This window comes from Phyllobates terribilis, unplaced genomic scaffold (assembly GCF_046119375.1).
Source record: "Phyllobates terribilis strain yellow unplaced genomic scaffold, ASM4611937v1 Scaffold_7__3_contigs__length_470593459, whole genome shotgun sequence".
NCBI classification, from domain to species: domain Eukaryota; kingdom Metazoa; phylum Chordata; class Amphibia; order Anura; family Dendrobatidae; genus Phyllobates; species Phyllobates terribilis.
The window spans coordinates 326,569,675-326,589,061 of NW_027362767.1; the positions used below are offsets into that span (position 1 = coordinate 326,569,675).

At 47.0% G+C, this 19,387-nt stretch overlaps 1 protein-coding gene across 1 annotated transcript in view; it reads left to right on the top strand.

Annotated features, from left to right (window-relative positions):
• Window positions 1-19,387, top strand: part of LOC141154783 (traf2 and NCK-interacting protein kinase-like) — a 329,519-nt gene that overhangs the window by 59,014 nt on the left and 251,118 nt on the right. The window lies entirely within an intron of this gene.

The following is a 19,387-nucleotide window of genomic DNA, read 5'->3' on the forward strand; positions in this document are numbered from 1 at the left end:
ATAATAATCCGCCTTCCAATTTTGGAACATACAACACATCCTGTACAAGTATCTTTGAATCTTGTCCGAACTTGTTTGAACAATTTAGCATACCTTGTCCGATACCTTCTGCGGTTATTTTGCTTCCATCTGCAAAATAAATGGCTTCTTTCTTATCTAAATCAAGATCAGTAAAGAAATTCTTGTCACTTGTCATATGACTTGTTACTCCTGAATCAATAAACCAACCAAGTGATGATTTCTTGTCTGTTACTTTAAATGTGCCATTCCAATTATTCTCACATGAATCAGAAATTGTGTTTTTTACTTTCTGTGTATGCTTTTTATGTTGTAATTTTTGTTGTTCTGCTTTCCATATGGTACAGTCTTTCTTTAAATGACCTTTTTTCTTACATCTGAAGCATTCTTTTGTCTCTTTATTATAGGGTTTTTTAAATTCTGTAGCTTTAAGAGCGTTTTCACTGTCCTTTTCAGTAGAAGAATCATTTCTTTGTTCTTTTCTTCTCTGATATTCATCTATTAGTCTTGTTTTCACAAAATCTAATGTAATGTCAGTTTCTGGTCTCGTCTTAAGGGCATTTATCAAGGCTGTATACGAATTTGGTAAACTGCACAATAATATAGCTGCTACATGACTTTCTTTAATGTCTTCACCAATAGATCTTAGCTGTGATATCACTTCCATCATTGAGAATATGTGCTTCTGCATGTCGTCATTTGCACTCAATCTCATACTGTAAAGCTTTCATAATAAAAATAACTTGTGATTCAAGCTAGGTCTTTCATACAGTTTTCTTAATTCTTCCCACATTCCTTTCGCTGTTTCTTCATTTCTTATATGTATTAATTGAGCATCATCCACTAATAAGCTAATGGTGGCTCTCGCTTGTCTATTCTTCTTATCCCATGTCTGATTATCTTGATCTGGTCTTTCTGTAACAATTACTTCCCATAAATCATCCTTAGATAACAACATCTCTACTTTGAATTTCCATATCTGATAATTTTCACTATTCAGTTTAGCTACTGTGAATTTCAGTTCTGTGTTACTCATCATCTTTATATAGTCTTACTTGTTTAGAGAGTTGTACTGAAGATATTCTCCTGTTTTTTTCTTGCTGATAGATCCTGTATGTCCTGCCTATGTTGAATTCTCTGTAATTATGTCCATCTCCTGGGATCATGAATTCCTTTGTCACTCTGTATCTAGATTTATTTCTTTCTGTTTACAGAGCTTATCTGTGTGCTCCATTATCTGGGGTTATAAACCGGGATCCTGCTGCCTGGGCTTGTAGTGCGGGCCTGTAGTGTCTGGGCCCATAACCTGTCACAGAGTGCATCTTCTTACAGTCACCGCTGTACTTACGAGAGCTTCAATCAGCAAGATATCTTGAGTAAACAGTATTTACTTCATACTGGATAAACATGAGATACAATTCAGTGTCACTCAGTCCGTGTGCTGCTGACATAACACATACAGGAAAAAACAACAACACATGAAGTAAAAACAACCAACAATTGAGAGCTTCCCTCCCCACATTACAGCAAGCATATAACTTTACACAATATTGCCATCTGCTGTCTGGTTAGTATAAAGTCCTCCTTTCACTTATAATAAGTCCTAATCTGTTGCATAGGCCAACACTTTGCAGTTATGGAGGTGGCTGGTTTCCTAGGCAAGGAGCACACGCTTGTAGGCTCTAAAGCTCAGAGTATGCAAGTTCTGCTCTGAAACTGGCCAGATTGCTGGATCCTGCCATCTTCAATGGTCCTGCACTTCTCCCGTGCTGCAGATGCAAAATTGCCTCATCTAGTAACCTGGGAGAGCGCACAGTCCGGAACAGTGGAGCAACAATGCTGCTGGTCCGGACTGTCAATCTTCAGAAGTAAACTGAGAGGGTGAGGAGCACTGTGTTGCTGAAGAAAGATGAACAACCCTTTTAATGACCACAAAGATTTGACAATATATTTAGATTCTTGAATAGCTCACATTTTTCATTGAGAATTCTTTTTTGCATAGTGCATTCCCTGACATATGTGTAACAGCTTTTAACAATATACAGTACAGACCAAAATTTTGGACACACCTTCTCATTTAAAGATTTTTCTGTATTTTCATGACTATGAAAATTGTACATTCACACTGAAGGCATCAAAACTATGAATTAACACATGTGGAATTATATACTTAACAAAAACTTGTGAAACAACTGAAAATATGTCTTATATTCTAGGTTCTTCAAAGTAGCCACCTTTTCCTTTGATGACTGCTTTGCACACTCTTGGCATTCTCTTGATGAGCTTCAAGAGGTACAATTTTCATAGTCATGAAAATACAGAAAAATCTTTAAATGAGAAGGTGTGTCCAAACTTTTGCTCTGTACTATATATACAATTTTAATGTTTGACGGAATAAAGTTGTGTGTGTTTGAAGTGATGGGGATTAATAGAATGCTGTGTTCCTAACGAAGTATGGCACTGAGTGAAATAGCTGTAGGCTTCTGCCCTCGAAATTCCAGTGCGTTGTTATAATGAATGTATGTAGTGAAGCGGTGGGGAGTGCCCTGATTATTGTATCCTCTGTTGGATTATGCGATTTGGGCTTATAATCAACAGTGAGCGCCATCGAAAGCATATAAGCGGCAAATCTGACAAGTGTTTTTGCATATGGGACCTGTAGTACTCCATGAAACTAGTAGTGCCAGTGTTTGCATTAATGTGGTTATGATTATTTACGCGCTGGTAGAGATGAGCGGATGAATCCACTGAAGATCGAGTTTAAGGAGAATTATCTGAAATTCGCAGTTTCAAACATTTTGAGATTAAACTTGGGAAAAAAAACTTGCCTGGCACCATTTTCCACACTGCTGAAGCATCAGAGAGTGGAGTAATGTAATTTTGCGTTGCCACGCGAGCCTCACCATAATGCCCTGCAGCTATGACATATTACAGATTATCACACTTTGTACTGTGGTGGTCAGTATCTCGGCCATCACAGATCAGTGGTTCCCAGCAGAGCACAGTTTGCACTGCAGAGTCAGTTTCCATCTCCAGAGTGTTTGCGTAAGCTCTTATGGTGAGCAGGGTCCTCTCTCTCCGGTAGAGTGTAAGCTCTTATGGTCAGCGGGGTCCCCTCTCTCTACAGGAGAGAGAGAAGACCCATTGACCATAAGAGCTTACACTCTACAGGAGAGAGAGGGGACCCCGCTGACCATAAGAGCTTACACTCTACAGGAGAGAGAGAAGACCCATTGACCATAAGAGCTTACACTCTACAGGAGAGTGTAAGTTCTTATGGTCAGGGGGTCCTCTCTCCTGTACAGTGTAAGCTCTTATGGTCAAGGGGTCCTCTCTCCTGTACAGTGTAAGCTCTTATGTTTAGCAGGGTCCACTTTCATTTGTAGAGTGTAAGCTCTAATGGTTCATGGAGTCCTCTCTCTTCTGTAGTGATAAAGTTCTTATGGTTAGCGGGGTCCTCTCTCTCCAGTATAGTATGAGCTCTTATGGTCCTCTCTCTCTTCTGTAGAATGTAAGCTTTTTTGGTCAACAGGGTCCTCTCTCGCTTCTGTAGAGTGTAAGCTCTTATGGTCAGCGGGGTCCTCTCTCTCTCCTGTAGAGTGTAAACTCTTATGGTTCATATCCTAAAGAATTATAGAATATATCAATTATATTACAAAATATATAATATTTTTACTTTTGAGACATCATCATCATCTTGTCTGGGAGAAAAGTTTCCCCCATGGTGCTGGACCTTCCGTCCTAAGTAAAATTCATAATTAATATCTGTGACTGATTAGTGATGGGTATGCACTAAAATGCTCGGGTGCTCATTGCTAGGGTTGAGAAAATCGTAATGCCTGGGTGCTCTATGTAAGTCAATGGGAAAACCGAGCATTTTTCCGACGGCCCCCTCAGAGGTATGGAGGGGGCCTACAAATTGGTCAAATCGATGGAAACAATGCTCAAATGATATGAGGACAGCATGGGGAAGACCCATGGAAGCATGTCTGACTCCAAGGTCACTGCTGTGAACAATGTTGTCAGAGGTATTACGCCACTTTTACGAACTCACAATAAAACATACGAAAACACAGCCAAAATTAATTTTCCTTGAAAAAATGTTGCGGGACATTCTTTCCAGGGTAATGACTTGTACAGTATATAAGGCAAAATAAATAACCAAAAACAAAAATCTCCTCCACACCTTGGGCTATGTTCACACGTAGCATTTTTGATGTACTTTTGCATTGCTTTCAATGGTGAAAAATATGTTCACCAGTAAAGGTAATTTTAACATTTTACTACCTTATCTGGCCATGTGGTGTGTGAGACATGGTCAGACACATCCTGTTTCATTTATGAAGGAGGGACTGTGAAAGTCACAAAGACTATTTTTACAAGGCCATCAGCCAGCCCTAACTATTGTTAGAGGGCCAGCAATCGTCCCTCATTATTGTTAGACGGCCATCAGCTGGCTATGCTTTGTTGTTACCATTATTATGGAGTGGGTTTCCTATACTGTTATTGCGTATTCAGTTACTGCAAGGGCTGTCAAAAATTAGGATGAACTCCAATACCCCTTTGAAGAGACGTAGAGGAGGGCCTTAGTAAAATAAATTGTTCCATTATAAAGGAGTGGGTCTCCTCTACTGTTATTGCGTATGCAGTGACTGCAAGGGCTGCCAAAAATTTGGACACACTCCAGTACCCCTTTGAAGAGATGTAGAGGAGGTCCTCATTAAAAAAAATTGTTACCATTATTAAGCAGTGGGTATCCTATAGTGGTAATGCCATGCACTAAGGGCATGGGCTGAAAAACATTTACCCCTAGGGGTATACATGAACAAACTGTATAACATACATAATGTTAGAGGTAGGCCTCTAAAAAAATTTCCTATGGGCATCATAAACACCCTTAAAAAAATTATGTTGGTGTTGTATCACAGTCACCCTGGTGATATGGTGGTGGATGATGAGAAGGAGGAGGACAACAGAGAATAGACAAAATCAGGAAGTATATACCCATGTCTGGGTGTGAAGAGGTGCATGGGAATAGACCCCCCCCCCCCCAAAAAAAAACCACTGGATTTGACTTTATGTTCTGCTGCTATCATCCGGTGGTGTTGAGAAGTCTTGCCCAATACAGCCCTTGTTCATTTTTATAAGAGTCAGCCTGTCAGCATTTTCAGTTGACAGGCAGATGCACCTATCAGTTATAATACCCTAGGCGGCACTAAAAAATAAATGCTAGCGGCAGGGCAGGCCAGGACCTCCAAAGCGTAGAGAGCCAGTTCTTGCCATGTCCCCAGCTTGGATACCCAATAGCTATAAGCCACAGAGGAATCACGGAGGACGATGGTATGGTTGGAAAGGTACTCCTTCAGCATCTTCCAAAACTTTTCCCTCCTTGTCAGAGTACCCCACACATCAGGGCCTTGGCACTGGGAGGGTCTGAGAAAACTGTCCCACACCATTGACAGTGTTTCTCTGCCTCTGCTGCATCATATTTATGTTTCCCTCGCCTGTACTCCTTGGTTGTCAAACGAACTGTGACCTTGGCTGCCAGCTTTTTCAGATGGAATTCCGCATCAAGGGCCTTCTGGTACTGCACCATTTTAGTAAACCTCTCCGCGACAGGAAGGAGAGATTGAAAGTAATTAACCAGTAATTACTGTTGCCCAAAATGTGTACAACGCGAGGGTCACGGGAGAGGCAGCGTAACATAAAGTCAGCCATGTGTGCCAGACTGCCAACAGCCAAGACTTCCCTGTCCTGACCAAGAGGACGACTGTCCATGCCCCCCTCCTCTTCATCCTCCTCCTGGTCCTCGTTCTCCCTCTCCTCATTCCATCCACGCTGAACAAACAGTATGACTGTTGTGTGGATAGAACCGTCTGTAGCGCAGGAAAACAGCTCCTGTTCCTCCTCCTCATTATCACCCAATCCACATTGGGATGAGATGAGGTGGGGCTGTGTCTAATCACCCTGTATGGTTCCGTGCTCAATCTCCTCATGCTGCACCTGCAATGCCTCCTCTTTAATTATGAGCAGAGAGCGTTTCAGTAGACAGAGAAGCAGGATGATGACACTAATTATGGCTTCATCGCCGCTCACCATCTTGGTGGAGTCCTCAAAGTTTTGGAGGATGACACAGATGTCTGACATCCATGCCCACTCATCAGTTCTTATGTGCGGAGGCTGACCTGAACAATGACAGGCATGTTGAACCTCATAATAAACAACTGCCCTCTGCTGCTCACAAACCCTTCCCAACATATGCAACGTTAAGTTCCAATGTGTGGCTGGAAGCTGCAAACGCTGCTGAAGCGCGGTGAGGGCGGCGGAAGCTGTAGGTGACTTTAGGAAATGGGCACACTTGCGGCGTACTTTCACAAGCAGCTCTGGCAGATCCAGGTAGGTTTTTAGAAACCACTGAACCACTAGGTTGAGCACATGGGCCAGGCATGGTCCATGTGCAAGCTTGCCTAGCTTCAGAGCTGCCACCAGGTTCCGGCCATTGTCACACATGACAGTGCCTGACTGTAGGTTCAGTGGTGACAGCCTGTAGTGCCGGCGTCCCTGCCCTCTGCTAGGCAGGGACGCTGTTCCCCTCACCGCTCTGCTCCGTGCCCGGCGTCCCTCTCCCGCTCTGCTGGCAGCGCGCGCCCCTTCCCGGCCACTGTGCTTAGGGCGCGCGCGCCCTCCCTCCCTCTTAAAGGGGCCGCGCGCGCCGTCCTAAGGAGTCCCCGGCCAATGGCCGGAGGACTTTACCATATATAAGGCACCTCCTCCAAAATGGAGGTGCCCGAGCAATGTTGTTGCACCGTTCTACTCTGCTTCAGCCCTCAGGTCCCATTGCCAGTTACCTGCCAGTTACCTGCCAGATTCCTGCCAGCTTGCTGTCCTAATCCTGCCTGATTTCCTGTTACCTGCCTGCCTGCCTGAGGTCCGACGGTCTGCCTTACAACTCCGGTCAGTCTGTCTAAGGACCAACTTGCCCGCTCACCTGGGAGCGCACATCAGCTACCTGCCTGCTTGCCTGCCCGGAGGCTCCGCTGTCACGTGCTGTGACCACCAGCTATTCCAGACTCTTGCCCGCTCACCTGGGAGCGCTTCTCTGCTACCTGCCTGCTTGCCTGCCCGGGGGCTCCGCTGTCACGTGCTGGGACCACCAGCTATTCCAGAGACTCTTGCCCGCTCACCTGGGAGCGCTTCTCCGCTACCTGCCTGCTTGCCTACCTGGAGGCTCCGCCGTCACGTGCTGTGACCACCTGCTATTCCAGAGACTCTCGCTTGCTCACCTGGGAGCACACATCCTCCATCTGCCTTGCTAGCCTACCTGGAGGTTCAGCCATCACAGGTCGTACCTACCCTTTTTCAGAGACTGCCCCGGTCACTTGCCGTGACCTCCAGCCCGTTCTTCCAGAGACTGCCCTGATCACTTGCCGTGACCTCCTGCCCGTACACCCAGAGACTGTCCTGGTCACCTGCTGTGACTGCCTGCCTGGTCGCCACCCGCTCCCTTACAAGGACCGCTTCCTTGTATAGTAGCCCAGAGGTTCCGCCTCCCAGACCCGTTACAGTTTGCTCGGGCCATGGAACCCGGTGGCACCCAAGCTCCCTCGCTCTCGGACCTGTGTCATGAACTGTCCCGTCAAAGGTCCCAACAGGAGTCCATCCTGGGTCACCTGCGGAATGTCAATACTCGCCTGGACACTCTGACTGCTCCACCAACAACCTCCGCCAGTGCCATGTCTCGCAATCCGGCAGCTCCGCTGTCCACTAACACCATGATATCCTACCCCGGACCTCGGCTTTCTGCACCTCCTCGCTTCGGAGGCGACTCAGCCCAGGCTCGGGGCTTCATAAATCAGTGCACCCTGCACTTTGAACTATTGTCCCACCAGTTTAACTCCGACCGAGCCAAAATTGCATTCATCATGTCCCATCTCACCGGGGAGGCCCTGGCCTGGCTAAATCCTCTATGGGAGAGAGGAGACCCCCTGGTGTCCAACTTGCCTGCTTTTCTCACGGCTTTCCGGAAAGTCTTCGACGAACCCGGACGGAAGACCTCATCCGCATCATCGTTGCTACGCCTCCGTCAGGAAAGTCTCACCGTGGGCCAATATGCCATACGGTTCCGTACCCTTGCCTCGGAGCTGGCCTGGGATAACGACGCTCTGGTTTCCGTCTTCTGGGAGGGTCTGTCCGGCCGTATTAAAGATGAACTTGCCGGTCGGGACATTCCTACCACTCTCGATGACTTAATAACTCTTGCCACCCGGATTGACCTACGGTTCCAGGAGCGTGCCAGAGAGGTCACCCGTGAGAGGAGGTTACCACGTCTAGCTCCTACTTTTCAGAAACCCGTCACTCCTTCTGTCTCTAACCAGGTACACCCTCCTGAGCCTATGCAGGTCGACCAGACCAAGATGGTCAAGACCCGTCAGGACTTACGCCGTGCCAAGGGGACCTGCTTCTACTGTGGCAGTAAGGAGCACCGGATCCGTGCCTGCCCGGAGAGGTCGGGAAACGCCTGTGTCTAGGTTCGCTCAGAGAGGTCCACCTAGACAAGAATAAATCCTCTCCATCCCTGCTGTTGTCAGTTTCAATCGTCTACGGGGAGAACCGTTATTTCGAACTAGCCCAACTGGACTCTGGAGCAGCCGGGAATCTTATTTCACAGTCCCTGGTAGAGAAATACCGCATCCCCACCAAACCTCTGGCTGTACCCTTGTCTGTTGCTGCCGTGGATGGGGGGCTCTTACCACGCCCCATCCAACTCATCACCGAATCCATTACTCTGCAGGTGGGAATGCTGCATTCTGAAAGTATCTCCTTCCATGTTCTGCCTGGACTCTCTCACGCCCTCTTGCTAGGCCTACCTTGGCTCCAGAAACATGCACCCGTTCTTGACTGGCAGACCGGAGAAGTCCTTCGCTGGGGACAGGGCTGCCATAAGACCTGTCTGGTTCCCGTTCATCCCGTCCGTCCTTCTCCTACCCCAGCTAATCTACCTGGACTTCCGATTCCTTATTGGTCTTATGCTGATGTCTTTAATAAAAAGGAGGCAGAGACACTACCCCCTCATAGACCATACGACTGCCCTATCGACCTGTTACCTGGTACTTCTCCTCCCCGTGGGCGTATTTATCCATTATCCGCTGCTGAGACCCGGTCGATGTCCGAATATATTGAGGAGAATCTGGCCAGGGGATTCATCCGGAAATCTACCTCCCCGGCGGGAGCAGGCTTCTTTTTCGTCAAAAAGAAGGACGGCTCTCTCCGTCCCTGTATAGACTATAGAGGCCTTAACCAGATCACGGTGAAGAATAAGTACCCCCTTCCGCTCATTCCGGAGTTATTTGATCGTCTGAGGGGGGCTAGAATCTTCACCAAACTGGACCTCCGTGGGGCGTACAACCTGGTTCGTATCCGTCAGGGGGATGAATGGAAGACGGCATTCAACACCCGGGACGGCCACTATGAATATCTGGTAATGCCCTTTGGCCTCTGTAACGCTCCTGCCGTCTTTCAAGAGTTGGTCAATGACATCTTCCGGGACCTTCTCTACTCCTGCGTAGTGGTGTACCTGGACGACATCTTGGTCTTCTCTCCGGATCTCCAGACTCACCAGAGGGATGTTCGTCAGGTCCTGCTCAGGCTCAGGCAGAACCATCTCTACGCTAAATATGAGAAGTGCCTCTTTGAGCAGACCTCGCTTCCGTTTCTGGGCTACATTATCTCTCAGACCGGCCTACAAATGGATCCTGAGAAACTGTCTGCCATCGAGAAATGGCCCCGACCAGAGGGGTTGAAGGCTATTCAACGGTTCCTGGGCTTCGCCAACTATTACCGCCTCTTCATCCCGCACTTCTCTTCCCGGACTGCCCCAATTTCCGCGCTCACCCGTAAGGGTACTAATCCCAAAGAGTGGCCGCCCGAAGCAGAGGAGGCCTTTCTTTCCCTAAAACAGGCCTTCTCTTCCGCCCCGGTGCTGCATCGCCCGGACGGCAACAAGCAGTTCTTCCTGGAAGTTGACGCCTCCTCCTCTGGAGCCGGAGCGGTACTTACTCAAAAATCATCTTCCGGGAGAATGGTAACTTGTGGCTTCTTCTCCAAACTCTTCTCCTCTTCTGAGCGCAACTATTCCATAGGAGACCGAGAGTTATTGGCCATCAAGCTGGCGTTGGAGGAGTGGCGTTACCTACTCGAGGGGGCTCTTCATCCGGTAATAATTTACACTGACCACAAGAACTTGGCTTACCTCCAGCATGCCCAGAGACTTAACCCGCGCCAAGCCCGGTGGTCCTTGTTTTTTGCTCGCTTTGATTTTGTTCTTCATTTTCGCCCGGCTGACAAAAACGTCAAAGCAGACGCCTTGTCCCGATCCTTTCTGGTGTCCGCTCTCGAGGAAGAACCTAAACATATCATCGATCCCGCCAGAGTAATGCAGGTGGCTCCCGTGAGTCTAAATCGTCTCCCTCCCGGTAAGACGTTTGTTTCAGTACCTGATCGGGAGAAGATCCTACACTGGGGCCATTCGTCTAAACTAGCTGGCCACGCCGGTCAGAAAAAGACCCTCCAGCTTATTGCCCGGCACTATTGGTGGCCTACCCTGCACAAGGACATAATAGACTTTGTTTCTGCCTGTGTGTCCTGCGCCCGCAACAAAGTCCCGAGACATCTGCCAGCCGGACGCCTCCTTCCGCTTCCTGTACCTGCTGCCCCCTGGCAGCATATAGCAATGGACTTTATAACTGATCTCCCCGTCTCTGCCGGTTGTACGGTCATTTGGGTGGTCGCTGACCGCTTTTCCAAGATGGCTCACTTTATTCCCCTGCCAGGCCTTCCGTCTGCACCCGAGCTGGCTAAAGACTTTATCCGCCACATCTTCCGTCTTCATGGCCTGCCCCTCCACATCGTGTCGGATCGTGGGGTACAGTTCACCTCACGTTTCTGGAGAGCCACTTGTAAACTACTAGACGTCACCCTGGACTTCTCTTCCGCTTACCACCCACAGTCCAATGGTCAAGTGGAGCGGATCAATCAGAACCTGACCAGTTACCTCCGGCACTTCGTTAATGCCCACCATTCTGACTGGGTGGATCTCCTACCATGGGCCGAGTTCTCTTATAATAATCACGAGAGCGAATCCTCCTCCAAATCCCCGTTTTTTGTAGTCTTTGGTCAGCATCCTCGGATTCCTTTTCCTGTCTCCACCTCTGTGGACAACCCGGCTGCGGAATCTCTCGTTAGCAAATTTTCCTCCATATGGGAGAGTACCCGGTCCGCACTCCTTCAGTCGTCCGAACGGATGAAAAGACACGCTGACAAAAAACGCCTGGATCCTCCACAATTTCGTCCAGGAGATAAAGTCTGGCTCTCATCTAAATATGTTCGACTCAAGATACCTTCTTACAAGTTAGGGCCTCGGTTCATCGGTCCTCTGGAGGTCATCAGTCAAATCAACCCGGTGGCCTATAAATTGAAACTCCCGGCCAACTTACGGATCCCTAACTCCTTCCATGTATCTCTCCTCAAACCCGTGGTGCTTAACTCTTTTTCCAAGTCTACAGGTACGCCTCCCTCTCCGGTTTCTGCTGAGGTCGAGTTTGAGGTAGAGAACATTCTTGCCACCAAAAGGGTAAGAGGAAAGACCTTTTTTCTGGTAGATTGGAAGGGGTTTGGTCCTGAGGAGAGAACGTGGGAGCCCCGGGAGAACATCCATGCCCCTCTCATCCTAGCTAAATTTCTATCTGGCCTAAAAAAGGGGGGGCCTAAAGGGGGGGGTACTGTAGTGCCGGCGTCCCTGCCCTCTGCTAGGCAGGGACGCTGTTCCCCTCACCGCTCTGCTCCGTGCCCGGCGTCCCTCTCCCGCTCTGCTGGCAGCGCGCGCTCCTTCCCGGCCACTGTGCTTAGGGCGCGCGCGCCCTCCCTCCCTCTTAAAGGGGCCACGCGCGCCGTCCTAAGGAGTCCCCGGCCAATGGCCGGAGGACTTTACCATATATAAGGCACCTCCTCCAAAATGGAGGTGCCCGAGCAATGTTGTTGCACCGTTCTACTCTGCTTCAGCCCTCAGGTCCCGTTGCCAGTTACCTGCCAGTTACCTGCCAGATTCCTGCCAGCTTGCTGTCCTAATCCTGCCTGATTTCCTGTTACCTGCCTGCCTGCCTGAGGTCCGACGGTCTGCCTTACAACTCCGGTCAGTCTGTCTAAGGACCAACTTGCCCGCTCACCTGGGAGCGCACATCAGCTACCTGCCTGCTTGCCTGAGGTCCGACGGTCTGCCTTACAACTCCGGTCAGTCTGTCTATGGACCAGCTTGCCCGCTCACCTGGGAGCGCTTCTCCGCTACCTGCCTGCTTGCCTGCCCGGAGGCTCCGCTGTCACGTGCTGTGACCACCAGCTATTCCAGACTCTTGCCCGCTCACCTGGGAGCGCTTCTCCGCTACCTGCCTGCTTGCCTGCCCGGGGGCTCCGCTGTCACGTGCTGGGACCACCAGCTATTCCAGAGACTCTTGCCCGCTCACCTGGGAGCGCTTCTCCGCTACCTGCCTGCTTGCCTACCTGGAGGCTCCGCCGTCACGTGCTGTGACCACCTGCTATTCCAGAGACTCTCACTTGCTCACCTGGGAGCACATATCCTCCATCTGCCTTGCTAGCCTACCTGGAGGTTCAGCCATCACAGGTCGTACCTACCCTTTTTCAGAGACTGCCCCGGTCACTTGCCGTGACCTCCAGCCCGTTCTTCCAGAGACTGCCCTGATCACTTGCCGTGACCTCCTGCCCGTACACCCAGAGACTGTCCCGGTCACCTGCTGTGACTGCCTGCCTGGTCGCCACCCGCTCCCTTACAAGGACCGCTCCCTTGTATAGTAGCCCAGAGGTTCCGCCTCCCAGACCCGTTACACAGCCACAGATCTGCCTGCTCTGTTACAGCTGTCAACAACTCTGCAGCGGTCTGTGGTTTGTCCCCTAAGCATATTAGCTTCAGCACAGCCTGTTGCCGCTTGGCCGAGGCAGTGCTGCAGTGCTTCCAGCTTCCGACTGATGTGGTCATTTCGGAGATGGAGGCTGAAGAGGAGTAGAAGGTGCAGGAGCTGTAGATTATGGGAGAAACCCTGATTGACCCAGGGCCCGCAATCCTCGGTGTCGGGAGGACATGTTCTGTCCCAGGGTCCGACTGGGTCCCGGCTTACTCTATATTAACCCAGATCACCATCCGCAAGATTCACCGTCCTAGCCCACAAGCACTTGTCTACGTGTCCGTGGTTAGGTTGACCTTCCAAGTAACTGCGTTGTTGGTGGCACGGCTAATGTTCTGGAACACATTCTTGTATAAGGCGGGGACGACACACCGGGAGAAATGGTGGCGGCTGAGGACTGAGTAACGAGGGACGGCCCCGCCATCAGGTTGCAGAAAGATTCCGTCTCCACGAGCCTAAAAGGCAACATTTCAAGTGCAGGCATTCAAGAAATGTGGCAGTTTAGTATTGTGGCCTGGGGAGCGTTGGCTGCGTATTTGCACTTGCATTCAAAGGACTGGGGTAGGGACAACTGAAAGCTACCCTGGGACAAGGACGTGAACGTGGTTGCTGATGGTGGTTGAAAGTGCACAATGACAGGTGCAGGGCAGGAGGCATCTTCGCCTGCGTCATGGACAGGGGATTGACATGCACGCATGATTGACATGCACGCACAATAGCGGAACTGGCAGTAGTGTCACCCGCAGACACTGTTTATGGACCCTGGCATTCGGCCCAACTAGTTTGGTGCTTTTCTGTCATATGTCTGAGCATGCTGGTGGTGGTCAGGCTGGTAGTTTTGCTGCCCCCTGCTGATGCTGGCATGGCAGATGTTGCAAATGGCCTTTTTGGGTTTATCTGGACAGTCTTTAAAAAAGAGTCAGATTCTGAAAGACCTAAAAAAGAGCCAGACTCTGGAAGACCTAACAGTTGGACTGGCAACTTCTCTCGTGTTTTTGTTCCGGGGAACAGTTGCCTGCCTTGTGTCTGTGGCCACCCCACTGCTTGATCCTGCCTGTTGTGGTGCTACTCCTCCCTCGCCCTCTGTGCTGCTGTCCTCGCTATGCATGTCACCCTGCCAGGTTGGGTCAGTGACTTCGTCATCCACCACCTCGTCTTCTACGTATGCACTCTTGGCCTCCTCCTGATTTGCTAGAAATTGTGTCACATCATCATCATCCACCTCTTGCGACAGTAATTGCACTTTCCCACCATCGCTTTCGTGTGACCATGGCTGCTCAAATATTTGGGCATTGCAATTTACGATCTCCTCTTGCCCCACTTGAAGCTGTCCGGGCGAGAGGCCCGAATCTATAAATGGAAAAGTGAACAACTCTTTGGAGTGTCCAAGTGTGGGATCACTTGTCTCCGGGCACTTGGCATACGTTGTCCAGGCTCACGGCTACTGAGATTGGACCATGTGGAATACGGTAGTGGTGGCGGCAAACTGACTGGAAGCATTACCTGCTATCCTACCAACAACCTTTTGACACTGCTCTGGCTTCAATAGTGGTGTTCCGCAGCCCCCTACAAAGTGGGACAGGAAGGTAGGGCGACATGATGTGGATGCTTGTTGTGCTCCCTCAGCAGGCAAAATTTCAGTTTGCCCAAGGCCTCGGCCTCTGCATGCACCATCACAATCACGTCCACTTCCCCGTCCATAGCCACACGCCTTGCCCATTTTAAATGGACTATAATATTTGGCACGCTCCAAAAAATGTCACAACTATTACCGCAGTAAAATCGGATCATGTCTGATGATCATGGTTTTAGGCAGTGGCCTTGTAGTATGGTATTGGTCAGTGACCAAGTTTGAATAGGCTGAACAACACACAACTGGCAGACTTTAAATGGAGTGTAATATTTTGCACGCTCCCCAAAACGTCACAATTATTACAGCAGTAATATCGGATCACGTCTGATGATGGACAAGTTTCTTTGCTTCCACAATACAGCAATACAGATAAAATCATTCAAATGTGGCTGTATTCTGCTAACAAGCAAATGGAGCAGTTAAAATGATGTAAAGTATTGCTTTTTAAGCAAATAATCAGGATTAAGAGCAAAAAGAATATTAGCCCTGATATATAGGGCTATGGATATCAGTAACAGCAGCAGACAAAACATGCAATGGACCCTATTGTGCTCTATACACTCTCCACAAACTCTGCCTGTCTAACTCCTGCTATCACCAGGAATGATATATGCAGCTGGATTAGTTCTTATAAGGACTGTTAGTTCAGATGTGTATAAATTGCTGTGAAATACCTAATACCTCACTAATAAACCGCCAATTCTCTCCCTCACTCAGTAACACCTCTCCCTACTTTGCCCGTCTGTAGGGTAGACTGTGACGAACATAGGTCTTATATAGACCCAATGACGCTAAGCGGCCAGCCAATCACTATAATGCCAGAACCAACATAGCTGCGGCATTTCAGTGAATGGCAGGCAATCCCCGCATGTTTATTCTAAACAGCGCCAAACATGCGGGGCCTCGAGCTCCTGCCTGAGCATCCTGGAAGTACTCACCGAGCATCTCGAACAGTAAGATGCTCAGGCCAGTACCGAGCAGTAGCTAGCACGCTCGCTCATCACTACTGATTATATCTTCAGAAATTTTTAATATTAAAAGTTTGGAAATAGTAAAAAGATGGAACAAAGGATTTAGAACTTGACACTGCAATCAAACCGTATTCAATATATATATATATATATATATATATATATATATATATATATATATATATACTGAACAATATGCAGACAATAGAAAGAATATTGTGTCGCAGACGTCTGTATCTTCAGAGCCCTTGGGACACTCACTACCTCCTTCCTGTTTCCGTTTTTTTTTTTTTTTTGATAGATGTTCGTCTGTCACTTCAGCTATCTGTCATCTATCACTGTCGGCCTTGCTAGTCTATTTCACGCTCTCTCCACGCACGCTAGAACTTTTTATTCTGTTTTGTAATGTCACCAAACTGTTCACTCTCATACCAGCACTGTATGTTTCACTACACTGACTGACACCCAAATCATGAAAAATAACTGATTAACAAAAAACAAATTTCACACATGAGACAATATAAAAATAAATAGTCAAAATAAAATAATAAGCCCCCATACCCTGATATTTTGTAATGGAGACATCTGACAAGTTGTCAAAATGCCACCCTGCACTTATAGAAATGGGAATTAAGAAATGCAGAAAAATTAATATTTGAAACTAAATTATCCCAATATATACCCCACCTTCACGTAGCCATATTAAATTTCACGCAGTGGGCTTCCCCTAGAGACAGCTGATGCAGTCAGAATTTTATCATCTCACCTGATGACGCATTTCAAACTACAATGGTTCTTATTAAGAACCATTGGGGTTCGAAACGCGTCATCCATGAGATTTTATTTACCTTTCCTTTTTATTTTTTCAACATTTTATTAAAAGATCTTGCAACAAATATGAGTTTATCATTGCTTTTTTGGGATTGCTGGATTCCTGTCTTGATTTTCAGTACTACTCCACACAGGAATCAGCTGGGCTTTATCATCGGCTTTATCATCCGTGTATTCCTTTCTGATCCAGAAGTCATACCTAACTTTGGGAGAGCTTTTTTGTACTCTAAAATAATTGTGTTTTATTCTTTCTGTAGTACTATGCATCAGACTGAACTACACATGAATTTTAATGTTAAATTTAATGAGCAAATCCTAGCTCAACCACGGATCTGATTAATTCATGTGCTATTAGTTTAGGCCATCAGGAGCGGGAAAGAATTTGTGGCCTTAAAGGGAATCTGTCACCAGGATTTTGCTACCTTATCTGAGAGCAGCATAATGTAAGAAAAGAGACCCTGATTCCAGCATTGTATCCCTTAGTTTACTGGGGGCGCAATCAGAGTTTTTAGATGTAGCAGAGCTCAGAAAGCTGACCCCACCCACAGCACAGCTTTCTGTGTTCATTGTCTATTGACAATAAGGTGATAATCAGTGCTGGGTACGTGGTTGGTCTAACAGTCATGGGAGACCTAGTCGGGGCAGTGATAATCTCCTGCTGATAAAACACACATTGTATTGAAACAACAGCACACAGTCTAATAAGTGACACATCGCTGAAATCAATGTCTCACCTTCCGGCTGCAGAAATATGCACCTATAAGTCTTCTTTCCGAAATTCACTTTTTTTGTGTGTTCTATTTGTGTCTCTTACGGTTAGAACATGTACAGTACCAAATATGGTCTATGGGAGTATCCACATGTCAAAGTTTTTTTGCAGGTCAAATGTTGAAAAAAAGAATATGGAAACATGTCTGGTTTCGATATAAGTCACAGATGATTCTCACTCATTTGAATCAATAGGTCAATTTAAAAAATAGACAGAACATCAGTGCCATTCATGTAACATCCAAGTACTGTTTTTTTTTCTTGTTTATTGGGTGGGAAAATCTTGAAAACTATTTTTTTCTTGATATAAGTTGCACGTTGTATTGTTGCTAAGGGAAAAGCAACTCTTTTTAAAGAATCTTTTTAAAGAATCGAGTGAAAGAGCTTGGGAGTAATTTTTCCCAAGTGTGATTTGGCTTAAGTGTGCGACTTATGATTTCAGTGACTTTGGATTCAGAGAATTTAGGAGGGAGTAATTTATACTGAATCATTGTTTACATTTACTTGTATATTTATTCCTGTTTTGGTTTATTCCCATTAGTAATATGTGCTGTATTACTGACAATGCCATTCCATGTACATCTTCATAGAATCATAGAATCATAGAATGGTAGAGTTGGAAGGGACCTCCTGGGTCATCTGGTCCAACCCCCTGCTCAAAGCAGGATTCACTAGATCATCTCAGACAGATGTCTGTCCAGCCTCTGTTTGAAGACGTCCATTGAAGGGGAACTCACCACCTCTCGTGGCAGCCTGTTCCACTCATTAATCACCCTAACTGTCAAAAAGTTTTTTCTAATATCTAATCTGTGTCTCCTCCCATTTAGTTTCATCCCATTGCTTCTAGTCTTTCCTTGTGCAAATGAGAATAAAGATGATCCTTCTACAATGTGACAGCCCTTGACATATTTGTAGACAGCTATTAAGTCTCCTCTCAGTCTTCTTTTTTGCAAGCTAAACATTCCCAAATCCTGCAACCGTTCCTCATAGGACATGGTTTGCAGACCAGTCACCATTCTGGTCGCTCTTCTCTGAACTTGCTCCAGTTTGTCGATGTCTTTTTTAAAATGTGGTGCCCAAAACTGTACACAGTATTCCAGATGAGGTCTGACCAAAGAGGAGTAAAGACCGATAATGACTTCACGTGATCTAGACTGCATGCTTCTGTTAATACATCCCAGAATTGTATTTGCCTTTTTTGCTGCTGCATCACACTGTTGACTCATGTTCAGTCTATGATCTATTAGTATACCTAAGTCTTTTTCACATGTACTGTTGCTTAGCTCTATTCCTCCCATTCTGTATATGCTTTTTTCATTTTTATTGCCCAGATGTAGTACTTTGCATTTTTCCCGGTTAAAAACCATTCTGTTGGTTGCTGCCCACTGCTCCAGTTTATTTAGGTCTTTTTGAATCCTCTCTCTCTCTTCTCTAGTATTAGCTATCCCTCCTAGCTTTGTGTCATCAGCAAATTTAATCAGTTTACCCTCAATTCCTTCATCTAAATCATTGATAAAGATGTTGAACAATACAGGTCCCAGGACGGAGCCCTGTGGTACCCCACTTGAGACATTCATCCAGCTGGATGTGAAGCCATTTACAACCACCCTTTGAGTCCGATCACTAAGCCAGTTATGAATCCACCTAACAGTTGCCTGGTCCATTGCATACTTGGTCATTTTTTCAATAAGGATGATGTGAGATACTTTGTCAAATGCTTTGCTGAAGTCAAGATATACTATATCTACAGCATTTCCCTGATCCACCCAGTCAGTGATTCTGTCATAGAAGGAAATTAAGTTAGTCTGACATGACTTGTTAGTTACAAACCCATGCTGACTCTGGTTAATCACTTCATTCTTATCCATGTACTTACATACATGTTGTTTAATAATTTGTTCAAAGATCTTTCCTGGTATAGAAGTCAGACTCACCGGCCTATAGTTCCCTGGGTCCACCTTCTTCCCCTTTTTGAAGATAGGAACAACATTTGCTCTTCTCCAGTCTTCTGGGACTTCTCCTGTTCTCCAAGAATTTTCAAAGATTATGGAGAGTGGTTCTAAAATTTCTTCTACAATCTCCTTCAGTACTCTGGGGTGTAATTCATCTGGACCTGGAGACTTGAACTCATTTATGTTAGCTAAATATTCCCTCACAATCTTTCTGTTTACTGATAACTTGGATTCCTCTATTCC